General features: G+C 58.5%; 1 long non-coding RNA gene across 1 annotated transcript in view; it reads left to right on the plus strand.

Annotated features, from left to right (window-relative positions):
- The first annotated feature begins 947 nt into the window (after nt 1-947).
- Nucleotides 948-20,000, plus strand: part of LOC147087092 (uncharacterized) — a 23,441-nt gene continuing 4,388 nt past the window's right edge. The window contains exons 1-3 of the long non-coding RNA XR_015075587.1: nt 948-1,315; nt 7,038-7,344; nt 11,937-12,083. This is a non-coding gene — a long non-coding RNA (uncharacterized LOC147087092). The remainder of the gene's footprint in view (nt 1,316-7,037; nt 7,345-11,936; nt 12,084-20,000) is intronic.

A 20,000-nucleotide genomic window follows, 5' to 3' on the forward strand; every position in this document is an offset into this window, starting at 1 on the left:
ATTTCTTGTATCTTCCTTTTTCAATTGCCAGTTGTCTGTCTCTCTGTCTCTCTCTCTCTCTGTCTCTGTCTCTGTCTCTCTCTCTCTCTCTCTCGCTCTGTGTCTCCCTCTCAGAAATCACAGAAACCCCACAGTGCAGATAGAGGCCATTTCGGCCCATCGAGCCTGCACCGACACATATCCCACCCGATCCCCGTAACCCCTACACCAACACATATCCCACCCTATCCCCATAACCCCACGTATTTAATCCCCCTAACACTAAGGGTCAATTTTTATCATAGCCAATCAACCTAACCCGCACATCTTTGGACTGTGGGAGGAAACCGGAGCACCCGGAGAAAACCCACGCAAACACGGGGAGAATGTGCAAACTCCACACAGACAGTCACCCGAGGCCGGATTCGAACCCGGGTCCCCTGGTGCTGTGAGGCAACAGTGCTAACCACTATGCCACCGTGCTGCTCTCTGTCTCTCTCTCTCTCTGTCTCTCTCTCTCTCTGTCACTCTCTCTCTCTCTGTTTCTCTCTGTCTCTCTCTGTCTCTCTCTCTCTGTCTCTCTCTGTCTCTCTCTCTGTCACTCTGTCTCTCTCTGTCTCTCTCTGTCTCTCTCTGTCTCTCTCTGTCTCTCTCTCTCTGTCTGTCTCTCTCTGTCTCTCTCTCTGTCTCTCTCTGCCTCTCTCTGTCTGTCCTCTCTCTCTCTGTCTCTCACTCTGTCTGTCTCTCTCTCTCTCTCTCTGTCTCTCTCTCTCTCTGTCTCTCTCTATCTGTCTCTCTCTCTGTCTCTCCCTCTCTCTCTCTCTGTCTCTGTCTCTCTGTCTCTCCCTCTCTTCTCTCTCTGTCTCTCTCTCTGTCTCTCTCTCTCTCTCTCTCTTCTGTCTCTCTCTCTCTATGCCCCTTCCCACTCACATGTTCCTAACCCACAGTGTGTTTGGACTGTCCCCAGTGTGACCTCCCCTGAACCAGTTGTCAATCTTGCAGGTCTGGTGCAGTGCGAAAGTGGGACGGTCAATGAATCTCTGGTGAACGGGGCTCTGGGACAAACAGTGCTGTTAACGCTCCGGACAAGTGAGACACACACGGCAGACAATCACATGGCGGATCTTGACGCGTACGGGAGGTACTGTACTGTGCAAAATCACATCAAGCGAGTCAGCATGGAACCCCCGATATCGAGAGAGATTCACCCTACAACCCGACAAACAAAGTCTGACAATAAAATCCCTTCAAACGTCTGACCAGGGGTCTATGAGTTCTCCGCTGACGATGGATGGTCGGATGACTATCAGGAGAGATTTTAAGCTGAGTGTCTACGGTAAGCACTGAGTTTGAGCGAGTTCGGATTGCAGTCTCTTATATAGGTTTGCAACTCTCCCCCTCCAGAGACTCGAGCCCTACAATCCAGGCTGACACTCCCAGTGCAGTACTGAGGGAGCGCCGCACTGTCGGAGGGACAGTACTGAGGGAGCGCCGCACTGTCGGAGGGACAGTACTGAGGGAGCGCCGCACTGTCGGAGGGGCAGTACTGAGGGAGAGCTGCACTGTCGGAGGGACAGTGCTGAGGGAGCGCCGCACTGTCGGAGGGCTGTACTGAGGGAGCGCCGCACTGTCGGAGGGCAGTCTGAGGGAGCGCCGCACTGTCGGAGGGCGGTACTGAGGGAGGGCTGCACTGTCGGAGAGGCAGTACTGAGGGAGCGCCGCACTGTCGGAGGAGCTGAGGGAGCGCCGCACTGTCGGAGGGGGGCAGTACTGAGGGAGCGCCGCACTGTCCGGAGGGGCAGTACTGATGGAGCGCCGCACTGTCGGAGGGGTCAGTAGCTGAGGGAGCGCAGCACTGTCGGAGGGGCAGTACTGAGGGAGCGCAGCACTGTCGGAGGGGCAGTGACTGGACTGGGGAGCGCCGCACTGTCGGAGGGGGCAGTATTGAGGGAGCGCCGCACTGTGGGAGGGCAGTACTGAGGAGCGCCACACTGTCGGAGAGGCGCCGCACTGTCGGAGGGGCAGTACTGAGGGAGCGCCGCACTGTGGGAGGGCGTACTGAGGAGGCCGCACTGTCGGAGGGGCAGTACTGAGGGGAGCGCCGCACTGTCGGAGGGCAGTACTGAGGGAGCGCTGCCTGTCGAGGGGCAGTACTGAGGGAGCGCTGCACTGTCGGAGGGCAGTACTGAGGGAGCGCCGCACTGTCGGAGGGGCAGTACTGAGGGAGCGCCGCACTGTCGGAGGGGCAGTACTGAGGGAGCCGGCACTGTCGGAGGGGCAGTACTGTCGGAGGGCTAGGGGCCGCCTGTCGGGGGCGGTACTGAGGGTGCGCCGCACTGTCGGAGGGGCAGTACTGAGGGAGGCCGCACTGTCGGAGGGGCAGTGCCTGAGAGAGCGGCGCACTGTCGGAGGGGCAGTACTGAGGGAGGACCGCACTGTCGAGGGGCAGTACTGAGGGAGCGCCGCACTGTCGGAGGGGCAGTACTGATGGAGCGCCGCACTGTTGGAGGGTCAGTGCTGAGCGAGCGCCGCACTGTCGGAGGGGGCAGTACTGAGGAGCGCCGCACTGTCGGAGGGGCAGTACTGAGGAGCCGCACTGTCGGAGGGGCAGTACTGAGGGAGCGCTGCACTGTCAGACAGGCAGTACTGAGGGAGCGCCGCCTGTCGGAGGGGCAGTACTGGGGCGGGAGCGCCGCACTGTCGGAGGGCAGTACTGAGGGAGGCCGCACTGTCGGAGGGCAGTACTGAGAGGGGCGCACGGCGCAGGACTGTCGGCGGGAGGAGCGCGCACTGTCGGAGGGGCAGTCACTTCGGAGGGGAGCGACTGCACTGTCGGAGGGGCAGTACTGCAGGGAGAGTGCCTGCACTGTCGGAGGGGCAGTACTGAGGGAGCGCCGCACTGTCGGCGGGGCAGTGCTGAGGAGCGCGCACTGTCGAGGGGCAGTACTGAGGAGCACCGCCTGTCGAGGGGCACTGCGCCGCACTGTCGGAGGGGCAGTACTGAGGGAGCACCGCACTGTCGGAGGGGCAGTTAGGGGCCGCTGCACTGTCGGAGGGGCAGTACTGAGAGGCCGCACTGTCGGAGGGGCAGTACTGAGGGGCAGTACTGGAGGGAGTCTGGGAGCCTGCACTGTCGAGGGCAGTACTGAGGGAGGCGCTGCACTGTCGGAGGGCTGTACTGAGGGGGCGCCGCACTGTCAGAAGGCAGTACTGAGGGGCGCCGCACTGTCGGAGTGGGCAGTACTGAGGGAGCGCCGCACTGTCGAGTCTGAGGGAGCGCCGCACTGTCGGAGGGGCAGTACTGAGGGAGCGCCGCCTGTGTCAGAGGGGCAGTGCTGAGGAACGCCGCACTGTCGGAGGGGCAGTACTGAGAGTGCCGCACTGTCAGAGGGGACAGTACTGAGGGAGCGCCGCACTGTCGGAGGGGCAGTACTGAGGGAGCGCCGCACTGTCGGAGGGTCAGTGCCCCTGGTGGGAGCCGCACTGTCGGAGGGGCAGTACTGAGGGGAGCGCCGCACTGCCCGAGGACTGAGGGAGCGCCGCACTGTCGGAGTGAGAGAGCGCTGCACTGTCGTAGGGGGCAGTACTGAGGGAGCGCTACACTGTCGGAGGGGCAGTACTGAGGGAGAGCTGCACTGTCGGAGAGGCAGTACTGAGGGAGAGCCGCACTGTAGGAGGGCAGTCCTGAGGGAGAGCCACTGTCGGAGGGGCAGTACTGGGAGCGCCGCACTGTCGGAGGGCAGAACTGAGGGAGCGCCGCACTGTCGGAGGGGCAGGCACTGAGGGAGCGCCGCACTGTCAGAGGGGCAGTACTGAGGGAGCGCCGCACTGTCGGAGGGACAGTACTGAGGGAGCACCGCACTGTCGGAGGGGCAGGTACTGAGGGAGCGCCGCACTGTCGGAGGGGCGGCACTGAGCGAGCGCCACACTGTCGAGGGCAGTACTGAGGGAAGCGCCGCACTGTCGGAGGGGCAGTACTGAGGGAGCGCCGCACTGTCGGAGGGGCGGTACTGAAGGAGCGCCGCACTGTCGGAGGCAGTACTGAGGGGAGCGCCGCACTGTCGGAGGGGCAGTACTGAGGGTGCCGCACTGTCGGAGGGGCAGTACTGAGGGAGCGCCGCACTGTCGGCGGGGCAGTGCTGAGAGAGCGGCGCACTGTCGGATGGGCAGTACTGAGGGAGCACCGCACTGTCGGAGGGTCAGTACTGAGGGAGCGCTGCACTGTCGTAGAGGCAGTACTGAGGGAGAGCCGCACTGTAGGAGGGGCAGTCCTGAGGGAGAGCCGCACTGTCGGAGGGGCAGTACTGAGGGAGCGCCGCACTGTCGGAGGGGCAGTACTGAGGGAGCGCCGCACTGTCGGAGGGGCAGTACTGAGGGAGCGCCGCACTGTCAGAGGGGCAGTACTGAGGGAGCGCCGCACTGTCGGAGGGACAGTACTGAGGAGCGCCGCACTGTCGGAGGGGCAGGTACTGAGGGAGCGCCGCACTGTCGGAGGGGCGGCACTGAGCGAGCGCCACACTGTCGGAGGGGCAGTACTGAGGGAGCGCCGCACTGTCGGAGGGGCAGTACTGAGGGAGCGCCGCACTGTCGGAAGGGCGGTACTGAAGGAGCGCCGCACTGTCGGAGGGGCAGTACTGAGGGAGCGCCGCACTGTCGGAGGGGCAGTACTGAGGGAGTGCCGCACTGTCGGAGGGGCAGTACTGAGGGAGCGCCGCACTGTCGGCGGGGCAGTGCTGAGAGAGCGGCGCGCTGTCGGATGGGCAGTACTGAGGGAGCACTGCACTGTCGGAGGGGCAGTACTGAGGGAGCCGCACTGTCGGAGGTGCAGTACTGAGGGGGTGCCGCACTGTCAGAAAGGCAGTACTGAGGAGCGCCGCACTGTCGGAGGGGCAGTACTGATGGAGCGCCGCACTGTCGGAGGGGCAGTACTGAGGGAGCGCCGCACTGTCGGAGGGTCAGTGCTGAGGGAGCGCCGCACTGTCGGAGGGCAGTACTGAGGGAGCGCCGTACTGTCGGAGGGGCAGTACTGAGGGAGCGCTGCACTGTCGGAGGGGCAGTGCTGAGGGAGAGCCGCACTGTCGGAGGGGCAGTACTGAGGGAGCGCCGCACTGTCGGAGGGGCGGTACTGAGGGAGCGCCGCACTGTCGGAGGGGCAGTGCTGAGAGAGCGCTGCACTGTCGGAGTGGCAGTACTGAGGGAGCGCCGCACTGTCGGAGGGGCAGTACTGAGGGAGCACCGCACTGTCGGAGGTTCAGTACTGAGGGAGTGCTGCACTGTCGGAGAGGCAGTACTGAGGGAGAGCCGCACTGTCGGAGAGGCAGTACTGAGGGAGAGCCGCACTGTCGGAGGGGCAGTACTGAGGGAGCGCCGCACTGTCGGAGGGCAGTACTGAGGGTGCGCCGCACTGTCGGAGAGGCAGTACTGAGGGAGAGCTGCACTGTCGGAGGGGCAGTACTGAGGGAGCGCTGCACTGTCGGAGAGGCAGTACTGAAGGGAGCGCCGCACTGTCGGAGGGACATTACTGAGGGAGAGCCGCACTGTCGGAGGGGCAGTACTGAGGGAGCGCCGCACTGTCGGAGGGGCAGTACTGAGGGAGCGCCGCACTGTCGGAGGGGCAGTACTGAGGGAGCCCAACACTGTCGGAGGGGCAGTACTGAGGGGAGCGCCGCACTGACGGAGGGGCAGTACTGAGGGAGCGCCGCACTGTCAGAGGGGCAGTACTGAGGGAGCGCCGCACTGTCGGAGGGACAGTACTGAGGGAGCACCGCACTGTCGGAGGGGGCGGTACTGAGGGAGCGCCGCACTGTCGGAGGGGCGGCACTGAGCGAGCGCCAACACTGTCGGACGGGCAGTACTGAGGGAGCGCCGCACTGTCGGTGGGGCAGTACTGAGGGAGCCCGGCACTGTCGGAGGGGCGGTCCTGAAGGAGCGCTGCACTGTCGGAGGGGCAGTACTGAGGGAGCGCCGCACTGTCGGAGGGGCGGTACTGAGGAGCGCTGCACTGTCGGAGGGCAGTACTGAGGGAGAGCTGCACTGTCGGAGAGGCAGTACTGAGGGGAGAGCTGCACTGTCGGATGGTCAGTACTGAGGGAGAGCTGCACTGTAGGAGGGGCAGTACTGAGGTAGCGCCGCACTGTGGGAGGGTCAGTACTGAGGGAGCGCTGCACTGTCGGAGGGGCAGTACTGAGGGAGCGCCGCACTGTCGGAGGGGCAGTACTGAGGGAGCGCCGCACTGTCGGAGGGGCAGTACTGAGGGAGTGCCGCACTGTCGGAGGGGCAGTACTGAGGGAGCGCCGCACTGTCGGAGGGCCAGTATTGAGGGAGCGCCGCACTGTCGGAGGGGCAGTACCGAGGGAGCGCCGCACTGTCGGAGGGTCAGTACTGAGGGAGCGCCGCACTGTCGGAGGCAGTACTGAGGGGAGCGCCGCACTGTCGGAGGGGCGGTACTGAGGGAGCGCCGCACTGTCGGAGGGGCAGTACTGAGGGAGCGCCGCACTGTCGGAGGGGCGGTACTGAGGGAGCGCCGCACTGTCGCAGGGGCAGTACTGAGGGAGCGCCGCACTGTCGGAGGGGCAGTACTGAGGGAGCGCCGCACTGTCGGAGGGGCGGTACTGAGGGAGCGCCGCACTGTCGGAGGGGCGGTACTGAGGGAGCGCCGCACTGTCGGAGGGGCGGTCCTGAGGGAGCGCCGCACTGTCGGAGGGGCGGTACTGAGGGAGCGCCGCACTGTCGGAGGGGCAGTGCTGAGAGAGCGCCACACTGTCGGAGGGGCGGTACTGAGGGAGCGCCGCTCTGTCGGAGGGGCAGTGCTGGGGGTGCGCCGCACTGTCGGAGGGGCAGTACTGAGGGAGCGCCGCACTGTCGGAGGGGCGGTACTGAGGGAGCGCCGCACTGTCAGAGGGGCGGTACTGAGCGAGCGCCGCACTGTCGGAGGGGCAGTACTGAGGGAGTTGGAGCGTAGAGGGATCTGCGAGACAGTTGGACGAGTGTTTCGGGTCGGCATTCTTCACCTTGCTTCCCTTCTGATTCTGGTCTCCGTCTCTATTCACTGTGTCCAGAAGCTGTCTCCCAGCCCGTTGTTTGGACGACCAACATCTCCACCAATGGGACTTGTCACCTGATGTTGAGTTGCAGGGCGGTGGCGGGAGATGAAGTCACCTACGCCTGGCGAAGGGCAGCTCGTGACCTCGGGGCAGGAGAGGTCATCCTGGAACGCCTGACAGACCTCGGAGGACGCTGGAGCTTTACCTCCATCCAAGTCCAACGTGAGCTACAACTGCACAGCGAGGAACCCAGTCAGTGAAAAGACCACAACCCTCGACCTCACCGACATCTGCAGCGGGGAGAGGAACGACACCGTCACAGGTAGAAGTAAGAGAGTGCAGAGGGAGCTTTACTCTGTATCTAACCCCGTGCTGTACCTGCCCTGGGAGTGTTTGATGGGACAGTGTAGAGGGAGCTTTACTCTGTATCTAACCCCGTGCTGTACCTGCCCTGGGAGTGTTTGATGGGACAGTGTGGAGGGAGCTTTACTCTGTATCTAACCCCGTGCTGTACCTGCCCTGGGAGTGTTTGATGGGACAGTGTAGAGGGAGCTTTACTCTGTATCTAACCCGTGCTGTACCTGCCCTGGGAGTGTTTGATGGGACAGTGTAGAGGGAGCTTTACTCTGTATCTAACCCGTGCTGTACCTGTCCTGGGAGTGTTTGATGGGACAGTGTAGAGGAAGCTTTACTCTGTATCTAACCCCGTGCTGTACCTGCCCTGGGAGTGTTTGATGGGACAGTGTAGAGGGAGCTTTACTCTGTATCTAACCCCGTGCTGTACCTGTCCTGGGAGTGTTTGATGGGACAGTGTGGAGGGAGCTTTACTCTGTATCTAACCCGTGCTGTACCTGCCCTGGGAGTGTATGATGGGACAGTGTAGAGGGAGCTTTACTCTGTATCTAACCCGTGCTGTACCTGCCCTGGGAGTGTATGATGGGACAGTGTAGAGGGAGCTTTACTCTGTATCTAACCCGTGCTGTACCTGCCCTGGGAGTGTTTGATGGGGACAGTGTAGAGGGAGCTTTACTCTGTATCTAACCCATGCTGTACCTGCCCTGGGAGTGTTTGATGGGACAGTGTAGAGGGAGCTTTACTCTGTATCTAACCCCGTGCTGTATCTGTCCTGGGAGTGTTTGATGGGACAGTGTAGAGGGAGCTTTACTCTGTATCTAACCCGTGCTGTACCTGCCCTGGAGTGTTTGATGGGACAGTGCAGAGGGAGCTTTACTCTGTATCTAACCCAAGCTGTACCTGCCCTGGGAGTGTTTGATGGGACATGTAGAGGGAGCTTTACTCTGTATCTAACCCGTGTTGTACCTGCCCTGGGAGTGTTTGATGGGGACAGTGTCGAGGGAGCTTTACTCTGTATCTAACCCCGTGTTGTACCTGCCCTGGGAGTGTTTGATGGGGACAGTGTAGAGGGAGCTTTACTCTGTATCTAACCCCGTGCTGTACCTGTCCTGGGAGTGTTTGATGGGACAGTGTGGAGGGAGCTTTACTCTGTATCTAACCCGTGCTGTACCTGCCCTGGGAGTGTATGATGGGACAGTGTAGAGGGAGCTTTACTCTGTATCTAACCCGTGCTGTACCTGCCCTGGGAGTGTATGATGGGACAGTGTAGAGGGAGCTTTACTCTGTATCTAACCTGTGCTGTACCTGCCCTGGGAGTGTTTGATGGGACAGTGCAGAGGGAGCTTTACTCTGTATCTAACCCCGTGCTGTACCTGCCCTGGGAGTGTTTGATGGGACAGTGCAGAGGAGCTTTACTCTGTATCTGACCTGTGCTGTACCTGCCCTGGGAGTGTTTGATGGGACAGTGTAGAGGGAGCTTTAATCTGTATCTAACCCTGTGCTGTACCTGCCCTGGGAGTGTTTGATGGGACAGTGTAGAGGGAGCTTTACTCTGTATCTAACCCATGCTGTACCTGCCCTGGGAGTGTGTGATGGGACAGTGTAGAGGGAGCTTTAATCTGTATCTAACCCCGTGCTGTACCTGCCCTGGGAGTGTTTGATGGGACAGTGTAGAGGGAGCTTTACTCTGTATCTAACCCCGTGCTGTACCTGCCCTGGGAGTGTTTGATGGGACAGGGTAGAGGGAGTTTTACTCTGTGTCTAACCCCGTGCTGTACCTGCCCTGGGAGTGTTTGATGGGACAGTGTAGAGGGAGCTTTACTCTGTATCTAACCTGTGCTGCACCTGCCCTGGGAGTGTTTGATGGGACAGTGTAGAGAGAGCTTTACTCTGTATCTAACCCCGTGCTGTACCTGCCCCGGGAGTGTTTGATGGGACAGTATAGAGGGAGCTTTACTCTGTATCTAACCCCATGCTGTATCTGTCCTGGGAGTGTTTGATGGGACAGTGTAGAGGGAGCTTTACTCTATATCTAACCCCGTGCTTTACCTGCCCTGGGAGTGTTTGATGGGACAGTGTAGAGGGAGCTTTACTCTGTATCTAACCCATGCTGTACCTGCCCTGGGAGTGTTTGATGGGACAATGTAGAGGGAGCTTTACTCTGTATCTAACCCGTGCTGTACCTGCCCTGGGAGTGTTTGATGGGACAGTGCAGAGGGAGCTTTACTCTGTATCTAACCCCGTGCTGTATCTGTCCTGGGAGTGTTTGATGGGACAGTGTAGAGGGAGCTTTACTCTGTATCTAACCCGTGCTGTACCTGCCCTGGGAGTGTTTGATGGGGACAGTGTAGAGGGAGCTTTACTCTGTATGTAACCCATGCTGTACCTGCCCTGGGAGTGTTTGATGGGACAGTGTAGAGGGAGCTTTACTCTGTATCTAACCCCGTGCTGTATCTGTCCTGGGAGTGTTTGATGGGACAGTGTAGAGGGAGCTTTACTCTGTATCTAACCCGTGCTGTACCTGCCCTGGGAGTGTTTGATGGGACAGTGCAGAGGGAGCTTTACTCTGTATCTAACCCAAGCTGTACCTGCCCTGGGAGTGTTTGATGGGACATGTAGAGGGAGCTTTACTCTGTATCTAACCCGTGTTGTACCTGCCCTGGGAATGTTTGATGGGGACAGTGTCGAGGGAGCTTTACTCTGTATCTAACCCCGTGTTGTACCTGCCCTGGGAGTGTTTGATGGGGACAGTGTAGAGGGAGCTTTACTCTGTATCTAACCCCGTGCTGTACCTGTCCTGGGAGTGTTTGATGGGACATGTGGAGGGAGCTTTACTCTGTATCTAACCCGTGCTGTACCTGCCCTGGGAGTGTATGATGGGACAGTGTAGCGGGAGCTTTACTCTGTATCTAACCCATGCTGTACCTGCACTGGGAGTGTTTGATGGGACAGTGTAGAGGGAGCTTTACTCTGTATCTAACCCATGCTGTACCTGCCCTGGGAGTGTTTGATGGGACAGTGTAGAGGGAGCTTTACTCTGTATCTAACCCCGTGCTGTACCTGCCCTGGGAGTGTTTGATGGGACAGTGCAGAGGGAGCTTTACTCTGTGTCTAACCTGTGCTGTACCTGCCCTGGGAGTGTTTGATGGGACAGTGTAGAGGGAGCTTTAATCTGTATCTAACCCCGTGCTGTACCTGCCCTGGGAGTGTTTGATGGGACAGTGTAGAGGGAGCTTTACTCTGTATCTAACCCATGCTGTACCTGCCCTGGGAGTGTGTGATGGGACAGTGTAGAGGGAGCTTTAATCTGTATCTAACCCCGTGCTGTACCTGCCCTGGGAGTGTTTGATGGGACAGTGTAGAGGGAGCTTTACTCTGTATCTAACCCATGCTGTACCTGCCCTGGGAGTGTGTGATGGGACAGTGTAGAGGGAGCTTTACTCTGTATCTAACCCGTGCTGTACCTGCCCTGGGAGTGTTTGATGGGACAGTGTAGAGGGAGCTTTACTCTGTATCTAACCCCGTGCTGTACCTGCCCTGGGAATGTTTGATGGGGCAGTGTAGAGGGAGCTTTACTCTGTATCTAACCCATGCTGTACCTGCCCTGGGAGTGTTTGATGGGACAGTGTAGAGGGAGCTTTACTCTGTATCTAACCCCGTGCTGTACCTGCCCTGGGAGTGTTTGATGGGACAGTGTAGAGGGAGCTTTACTCTGTTCCTAACCCGGTGCTGTACCTGCCCTGGGAGTGTTTGATGGGACAGCGTAGAGGGAGCTTTACTCTGTATCTAACCCAGTGCTGTACCTGCCCTGGGAGTGTTTGATGGGACAGTGTAGAGGGAGCTTTACCCTGTACCTAACCCCGTGCTGTACCTGCCCTGGGAGTGTTTGATGGGACAGTGTAGAGGGAGCTTTACTCTGTATCTAACCCCGTGCTGTACCTGCCCTGGGAGTGTTTGATGGGACAGTGTAGAGGGAGCTTTACTCTGTACCTAACCCGTGCTGTACCTGCCCTGGGAGTGTTTGATGGGACAGTGTAGAGGGAGCTTTACTCTGTATCTAACCCCGTGCTGTACCTGCCCTGGAAGTGTTTGATGGGACAGTGTAGAGGGAGCTTTACTCTGTATCTAACCCGTGCTGTACCTGCCCTGGGAGTGTTTGATGGGACAGTGTAGAGGGAGCTTTACTCTGTATCTAACCCCGTGCTGTACCTGCCCTGGGAGTGTTTGATGGGACAGTGTAGAGGGAGCTTTACTCTGTATCTAACCCGTGCTGTACCTGCCCTGGGAGTGTTTGATGGGACAGTGTAGAGGGAGCTTTACTCTGTATCTAACCCCGTGCTGTACCTGCCCTGGGAGTGTTTGATGGGACAGTGTAGAGGGAGCTTTACTCTGTATCTAACCCGTGCTGTACCTGCCCTGGGAGTGTTTGATGGGACAGTGTAGAGGGAGCTTTACTCTGTATCTAACCCCATGCTGTACCTGCCCTGGGAGTGTTTGATGGGACAGTGCAGAGCGAGCTTTACTCTGTATCTAACCCATGCTGTGCCTGTTTTTTTTCAGCGACCGTGGTAAAGGGACAAGACTGGAAAATGATCTACATTGCGGTTGGAGCGACCTCTGCTTGCCTACTGCTGCTGGTCCTCCTGTTTGCTATATTTTATTTACTAAGGGCAAGAAAGGAACCTGATCCCATTTATGAAAATCAAGGTTTTATAACTTAATCCTTTCCCTGAGCTCTCTGTGAGATGTGCTAAGGTGATATATGAATGCAGTCCAGTTTCAGCCGGGGCTCAGTGGATGGCTCTTCCTAGGAATGAGCAGGTGCTGCTGGATGCTTGATTGCTGCAGGGAGTTGGAGTGAGTTTGTAAAAAGTTGCTGGTGTTTTTTGTTTCAGGATTTAGGGCCTTTTTTGGTCCTTAACCAGCAGCCAGATGCAGCGCTGGGCCCCTCAAACGACAATGTTCCCAGAATTAATTTAATCAGGGGATAAAATGTTGGGGGAAGGGAGGGGAAGCAGGCCCAGAGATTTGGACCGGGACCCCAGGAGGTTTGGAACCGAAAACAGGGCGTGGTGGTTCAGTGCAAGGATAAGGAGATACGAGCTTGGGATATTATCCAGGCGGTTGATGAGGACTGCGGCGAGGGAAGCTGCTTTGCCTGTCGACCAAAGCCGAATGTTGGGTTCGAGGTGACGGCCAGTGGCCGGGAGAAGGTGGAAAGACTGTTATAGAGTCATAGAGTCATAGAGTAATACAGCACGGATCGAGGCCCTTCGGCCCATCGTGTCCGCGCCGGCCATCACGCCCTGTCTAATCTAATCCCATAGTCCAGCATTTGGTCCGTAGCCTTGTATGCTATGGCATTTCAAGTGCTCATCCAAATGCTTCTTGAATGTTGTGAGGGTTCCAGCCTCCACAATCCTTTCAGGCAGTGAGTTCCAGACTCCAACCACCCTCTGGGTGAAAAAGTTCTTTCTCAAATCCCCTCTAAACCTCCCGCCCTTTACCTTGAATCTATGCCCCCTAGTTATTGACCCCTCTACTAAGGGAAAAAGCTCCTCAGCATCCATCCTATCTATGCCCCTCATAATTTTGTACACCTCAATCATGTCCCCCCTCAGCCTCCTCAGCTCCAAGGAAAACAAACCCAACCTGCCCAGTCTCTCTTCATAGCCGAAGCGCTCCAGCCCTGGTAACATCCTGGTGAACCTCCTCTGCACCCTCTCCAAAGCTATCACATCCTTCCTGTAGTGTGGCGACCAGAACTGCACACAATATTCCAGCTGTGGCCTAACCAGTGTTTTATACAGCTCCATCATAACCTCCTTGCTCTTATATTCAATGCCTCGGCTAATGAAGGCAAGTATCCCATATGCCTTTTTTACCACCTTATCCACCTGTTCCGCCGCCTTCAGGGATCTGTGTACTTGCACACCCAGATCCCTCTGACCCTCCGTCTTGCCTAGGGTCTTTCCATTCATTGTGTATTCCTTTGCCTTGTTAGTCCCCCCAAAGTGCATCACCTCGCACTTTTCCGGGTTAAATTCCATTTGCCACTGTTCCGCCCATCTGACCAACCCATCTATATCGTCCTGCAGACTGAGGCTACCCTCCTCGCTATTTACCACCCTACCAATTTTTGTATCATCCGCGAACTTACTGATCATACCCTTTACATTCATATCCAAGTCATTAATGTAGACCACAAACAGCAAGGGACCCAGCACCGATCCCTGTGGTACCCCACTGGCCACAGGCTTCCAGTCACAAAAACAACCTTCGACCATCACCCTCTGCCTTCTGCCACTAAGCCAGTTTTGTATCCAATGTGCCAAGGCACCCTGGATTCCGAGTTTGATGGTTGGAGATAAGTTCTTGGAGGTATCTCTGCTGTGTTATGTTGGGTGATTGGGCAGAAACATGGCAGATGCAATATAACATGGATAAATGTGAGGTTATCCACTTTGGTGGCAAAAACAGGAAGGCAGATTATTGTCTGAATGGCAATAGATTGGGAGAAGGGGAAGTGCGACGAGACCTGGGTGTCCTTGTGCGCCAGTCGCTGAAGGTAAGCATGCAGGTGCAGCAGGCGGTTAAGAAGGCAAATGGTATGTTGGCCTTCGTAGCGAGAGGGTTCGAGTGCAGGAACAAGGATGTCTTGCTGCAGTTGTACAGGGCCTTGGTGAGACCACATCCTGAGTATTGTGTGCAGTTTTGGTCACCTTATCTGAGGAAGGATGTTCTTGCCATGGAGGGAGCTCAGCGAAGATTCACCAGGCTGATACCTGGGATGGCAGGAATGACATATGAGAGATTGGGTCGATTGGGCTTATACTCGCTGGAGTTTAGAAGAATGAGAGGGGATCTCATTGAAACTTATAAAATTCTGACAGGATTGGACAGACTAGATGCAGGAAGGATGTTCCCGATGGTCGGGGAGTCCAGAACCAGGGGTCACAGTCTAAGGATAAGGGGTAAGCCATTTAGGACTGAGATGAGGAGGAATTTCTTCACCCAGAGAGTGGTGAACCTGTGGAATTCTCTACCACAGAGGGCGGTGGAGGCCAGTTCATTAAATATATTCAAGAAGGAGTTGGATATATTTCTTAAGGCTAAAGGGATCAAGGGATATGGGGAGAAGGCAGGGACAGGGTACTGAGTTTGGATGATCAGCCATGATCTCATTGAATGGCGGAGCAGGCTCGAGGGGCCGAATGGCCTACTCCTGCTCCTATCTTCTATGTTTCTATGTCTACGATACACGAGGTAATTCCAGGTTGGTTGCCTGAAGCGATAGTGAGGGACACGGTGTGGGAGGAGGATCAGGAGGTAGAGGAGAAAGCAATAGGGATCATGTATGAGAAGATTGTGAGGGCAATGCCACAGGATTGGATGGAAGAAATAAATGCGGAAATCTCCAAAGGAAATAAAATGCGTCCCGCTTTTCCAAGCTTTCTGCTGGAGAAAGGGGGAGAGTTGGTCCAATTTGACAACTGTAATACTCGAGATTTCTATGGGGCATTTAGAGAATGGAGATTCAAGAAACATAGAACCATAGAAGATAGGAGCAGGAGTAGGCCATTCGGCCCCTCGAGCCTGCTCCGCCATTCAATGCGATCATGGCTGATCATCCAAATTCAGTACCCTGTCCCTGCCTTCTCCCCATATCCCTTGATCCCTTTAGCCTTAAGAAATATATCTAACTCCTTCTTGAATATATTTAATGAATTGGCCTCTATTGCCTTCTGTGGTAGAGAATGCCAGAGGTTCACCACTCTCTGGGTGAAGAAATTCCTCCTCATCTCTGTCCTAAATGGCTTACCCCTTATCCTTAGACTGTGACCCCTGGTTCTGGACTCCCCGACCATCGGGAACATCCTTCCTGCATCTAGTCTGTCCAGTCCTGTAAGTTTCAATGAGATCCCCTCTCATTCTTCTAAACTCCAGCGAGTACAAGCCCAATCGACCCAATCTCTCCTCATACGTCATTCCTGCCATCCCAGGTATCAGTCTGGTGAATCTTCGCTGCACTCCCTCCATGGCAAGAACATCCTTCCTCAGATAAGGCGACCAAAACTGCACACAATACTCAAGGTGTGGTCTCACCAAGGCCCTGTACAACTGCAGCAAGACATTCCTTGTTCCTGTACTCGAACCCTCTCGCTACGAAGGCCAACATACCATTTGCCTTCTTAACCGCCTGCTGCACCTGCATGCTTACCTTCAGCGACTGGTGCACAAGGACACCCAGGTCAGGCGTTTTGGCAGAGTATATATCCACAGCTGGACTTTTACAGGATTTTGAAGGGAGTGTGGGCATATTTTAAATGTCCAGAGTGGATTGAACTGGATTGCAAATTGGCTCATATCCGGATTTCTACCATGACGGTCTTATGTAAGATGGGCGAGTGAAGGGGACAACTTTCCCAGCATGTGGGACACGGGATGAGACTCTCTCCCTTTTACTGGTGTTATGTCCACAGTTAAAGGATTTTAAGGACTATGTTCGACGGTTGTGTGTGGATTTTTATGCTGGGTGGGGACCGAAGAGCGAGAATGGGATTCCCGTGGGACTCAATTTCGAGATGGGGATCGCAGGAAAGTCTGGCCGAGTCTAGCGGAGCGGCGATTAATTTAATGTTCAGTTTGGCTAGATTCATGATTGTGCAAAGAGGGAATGGTCTGTTTTTTAAGGGAAGGAGAATCAATCGTAAAGAGTCTTTTAAAGATGAGCTAAAAGATCATTATAAGGCACTGTGGGTGTTTTGTTCAGGAAGGAATTTAAAGATAGTATTTTACGATCAATTTTTAAAGTACAATCGATTAATATATGTTATGGGAGACAAATTAAGCTTCGGGTTTTGAGGTTAATATGTGGTGGAGGAATGGCTGTGCAGAGTGTCGGATTGGATTTGAATGATGCAATGGAATGATTACGATGTTGTAAATGTTCTTAATGTTCAATAACTAACATAACAGTACGGAGGGGGCGCCGCACTGTCGGAGGGGCAGTACTGAGGGAGCGCCGCATTGTCGGAGGGGCGGTACTGAGGGAGCGCCGCACTGTCGGAGGGGCAGTACTGAGGGAGCGCCGCACTGTCGGAGGGGCAGTACTGAGGGAGCTCCGCACTGTCGGAGGGGCAGTACTGAGGGAGCGCCACACTGTCGGAGGGGCAGTACTGAGGGAGCGCCGCACTGTCGGAGGGGCAGTACTGAGGGAGCGCCGCACTGTCGGAGGGGCAGTACTGAGGGAGCGCCGCACTGTCGGAGGGCCAGTACTGAGGGAGCGCCGCACTGTCGGAGGGGCAGTACTAAGGGAGCGCCGCACTGTTGGAGGGGCAGTACTGAGGGAGTGCCGCACTGTCGGAGGGGCAGTACTGAGGGAGCGCCGCACTGTCGGAGGGGCAGTACTAAGGGAGCGCCGCACTGTTGGAGGGGCAGTACTGAGGGAGTGCCGCACTGTCGGAGGGGCAGTACTGAGGGAGCGCCGCACTGCCGGAGGGGCAGTACTGAGGGAGCGCCGCATTGTCGGAGGGGCAGTACTGAGGGAGTGTCGCACTGTCGGAGGGGCAGTACTGAGGGAGCGCCGCACTGTCGGAGGGGCAGTACTGAGGGAGCGCCGCACTGTCGGAGGGGCAGTACTGAGGGAGCGCCGCACTGTCGGAGGGGCAGTACTGAGGGAGCGCTGCACTGTCGGAGGGGCTGTACTGAGGGAGCGCCGCACTGTCGGAGGGGCAGTACTGAGGGAGTGCCGCACTGTCGGAGGGTCAGTACGGAGCGAGCGCCGCACTGTCGGAGGGGCAGTACTGAGGGAGCGCCACACTGTCGGAGGGGCGGTACTGAGGGAGCGCTGCACTGTCGGAGGGGCAGTACAGAGGGAGCGCCGCACTGTCGGAGGGGCAGTACTGAGGGAGCGCCTCACTGTCGGAGGGGCAGTACTGAGGGAGCGCCGCACTGTCGGAGGGGCAGTACTGAGGGAGCGCCGCACTGTCGGAGGGGCAGTACTGAGGGGGCGCCGCACTGTCGGAGGGTCAGTACTGAGGGAGCGCCGCACTGTCGGAGGGGCAGTACTGAGGGAGCGCCGCACTGTCGGAGGGGCAGTACTGAGGGAGCGCCGCACTGTCGGAGGGGCAGTACTGAGGGAGCGTCGCACTGTCGGAGGGGCAGTACTGAGGGAGCGCCGCACTGTCGGAGGGGCAGTACTGAGGGAGCGCCGCATTGTCGGAGGGGCAGTACTGAGGGAGTGCCGCACTGTCGGAGGGTCAGTACGGAGCGAGCGCCGCACTGTCGGAGGGGCAGTACTGAGGGAGCGCCACACTGTCGGAGGGGCAGTACTGAGGGAGCGCCGCACTGTCGGAGGGACAGTACTGAGAGAGAGCCGCACTGTCGGAGGGGCAGTACTGAGGGAGTGTCGCACTGTCGGAGGGGCAGTACTGAGGGAGCGCCGCACTGTCGGAGGGGCAGTACTGAGGGAGCACCGCACTGTCGGAGGGGCAGTACTGAGGGAGCTCCGCACTGTCGGAGGGGCAGTACTGAGGGAGTGCCGCACTGTCGGAGGGGCAGTACTGAGGGAGCGCCGCACTGTCGGAGGGGCAGTACTGAGGGAGCGCCGCACTGTCGGAGGGGCAGTACTGAGGGAGTGCTGCACTGTCGGAGGGGCAGTACTGAGGGAGCGCCGCACTGTCGGAGGGGCTGTACTGAGGGAGCGCCGCACTGTCGGAGGGGCAGTACTGAGGGAGTGCTGCACTGTCGGAGGGGCAGTACTGAGGGAGCACCGCACTGTCGGAGGGGCAGTACTGAGGGAGCGCCACACTGTCGGAGAGGCAGTACTGAGGGAGTGGCGCACTGTCGGAGGGTCAGTACTGAGGGAGTGCCGCACTGTCGGAGGGGCTGTACTGAGGGAGCGCTGCACTGTGGGAGGGGCAGTACTGAGGGAGCGCCGCACTGTCGGAGGGTCAGTACTGAGGGAGCGCCGCACTGTCGGAGGAGCAGTACTGAGGGAGCACCGCACTGTCGGAGGGGCAGTACTGAGGGAGCGCCGCACTGTCGGAGGGGCAGTACTGAGGGAGTACCGCACTGTCGGAGGGGCAGTACTGAGGGAGTGCCGCACTGTCGGAGGGTCAGTACTGAGGGAGTGCCGCACTGTCGGAGGGTCAGTACTGAGGGAGTGCCGCACTGTCGGAGGGTCAGTACTGAGGGAGTGCCGCACTGTCGGAGGGGCAGTACTGAGGGAGCGCCGCACTGTCGGAGGGGCAGTACTGAGGGAGCGCCGCACTGTCGGAGGGGCAGTACTGAGGGAGCACCGCACTGTCGGAGGGGCGGTACTGAGGGAGCGCCGCACTGTCGGAGGGGCGGCACTGAGGGAGCGCCGCACTGTCGGAGGGTCAGTACTGAGGGAGCGCCGCACTGGCGGAGGGTCAGTACTGAGGGAGCGCCGCACTGTCGGAGGGGCAGTACTGAGGGAGCGCCACACTGTCGGAGGGTCAGTACTGAGGGAGCGCTGCACTGTCGGAGGGGCTGTACTGAGGGAGCGCCGCACTGTCGGAGGGGCAGTACTGAGGGAGCGCCGCACTGTCGGAGGGGCAGTACTGAGGGAGCGCCGCACTGTCGGAGGGGCAGTACTGAGGGAGTGCCGCACTGTCGGAGGGTCAGTACGGAGCGAGCGCCGCACTGTCGGAGGGGCAGTACTGAGGGAGCGCCACACTGTCGGAGGGGCGGTACTGAGGGAGTGCCGCACTGTCGGAGGGGCAGTACTGAGGGAGTGCCGCACTGTCGGAGGGGCAGTACTGAGGGAGCGCCGCACTGTCGGAGGGGCAGTACTGAGGGAGCGCCGCACTGTCGGAGGGGCAGTACTGAGGGAGCGCTGCACTGTCGGAGGGGCAGTACTGAGGGAGCGCCGCACTGTCGGAGGGGCAGTACTGAGGGAGTGCCGCACTGTCGGAGGGGCAGTACTGAGGGAGCGCTGCACTGTCGGAGGGGCTGTACTGAGGGAGTGCCGCACTGTCGGAGGGGCAGTACTGAGGGAGTGCCGCACTGTCGGAGGGTCAGTACGGAGCGAGCGCCGCACTGTCGGAGGGGCAGTACTGAGGGAGCGCCACACTGTCGGAGGGGCGGTACTGAGGGAGTGCTGCACTGTCGGAGGGGCAGTACAGAGGGAGCGCCGCACTGTCGGAGGGGCAGTACTGAGGGAGCGCCGCACTGTTGGAGGGGCAGTACTGAGGGAGCGCCGCACTGTCGGAGGGGCGGTACTGAGGGAGCGCCGCACTGTCGGAGGGGATGTACTGAGGGAGCGCCGCACTGTCGGAGGGGCAGTATTGAGGGAGCGCTGCACTGTCGGAGGGGCAGTACTGAGGGAGCGCCGCACTGTCGGAGGGGCTGTACTGAGGGAGCGCCGCACTGTCGGAGGGGCAGTACTGAGGGAGCGCCGCACTGTCGGAGGTGCAGTACTGAGGGAGAGCCGCACTGTCGGAGGGGCAGTACTGAGGGAGCGCCACACTGTCGGAGGGGCGGTACTGAGGGAGCGCCGCACTGTCGGAGGGTCAGTACGGAGCGAGCGCCGCACTGTCGGAGGGGCAGTACTGAGGGAGCACCGCACTGTCGGAGGGGCAGTACTGAGGGAGCGCC

This window comes from Somniosus microcephalus, unplaced genomic scaffold (assembly GCF_052327205.1).
Source record: "Somniosus microcephalus isolate GS21.2 unplaced genomic scaffold, FLI_Smic_1.0 unresolved_chr6, whole genome shotgun sequence".
Taxonomy (NCBI): domain Eukaryota; kingdom Metazoa; phylum Chordata; class Chondrichthyes; order Squaliformes; family Somniosidae; genus Somniosus; species Somniosus microcephalus.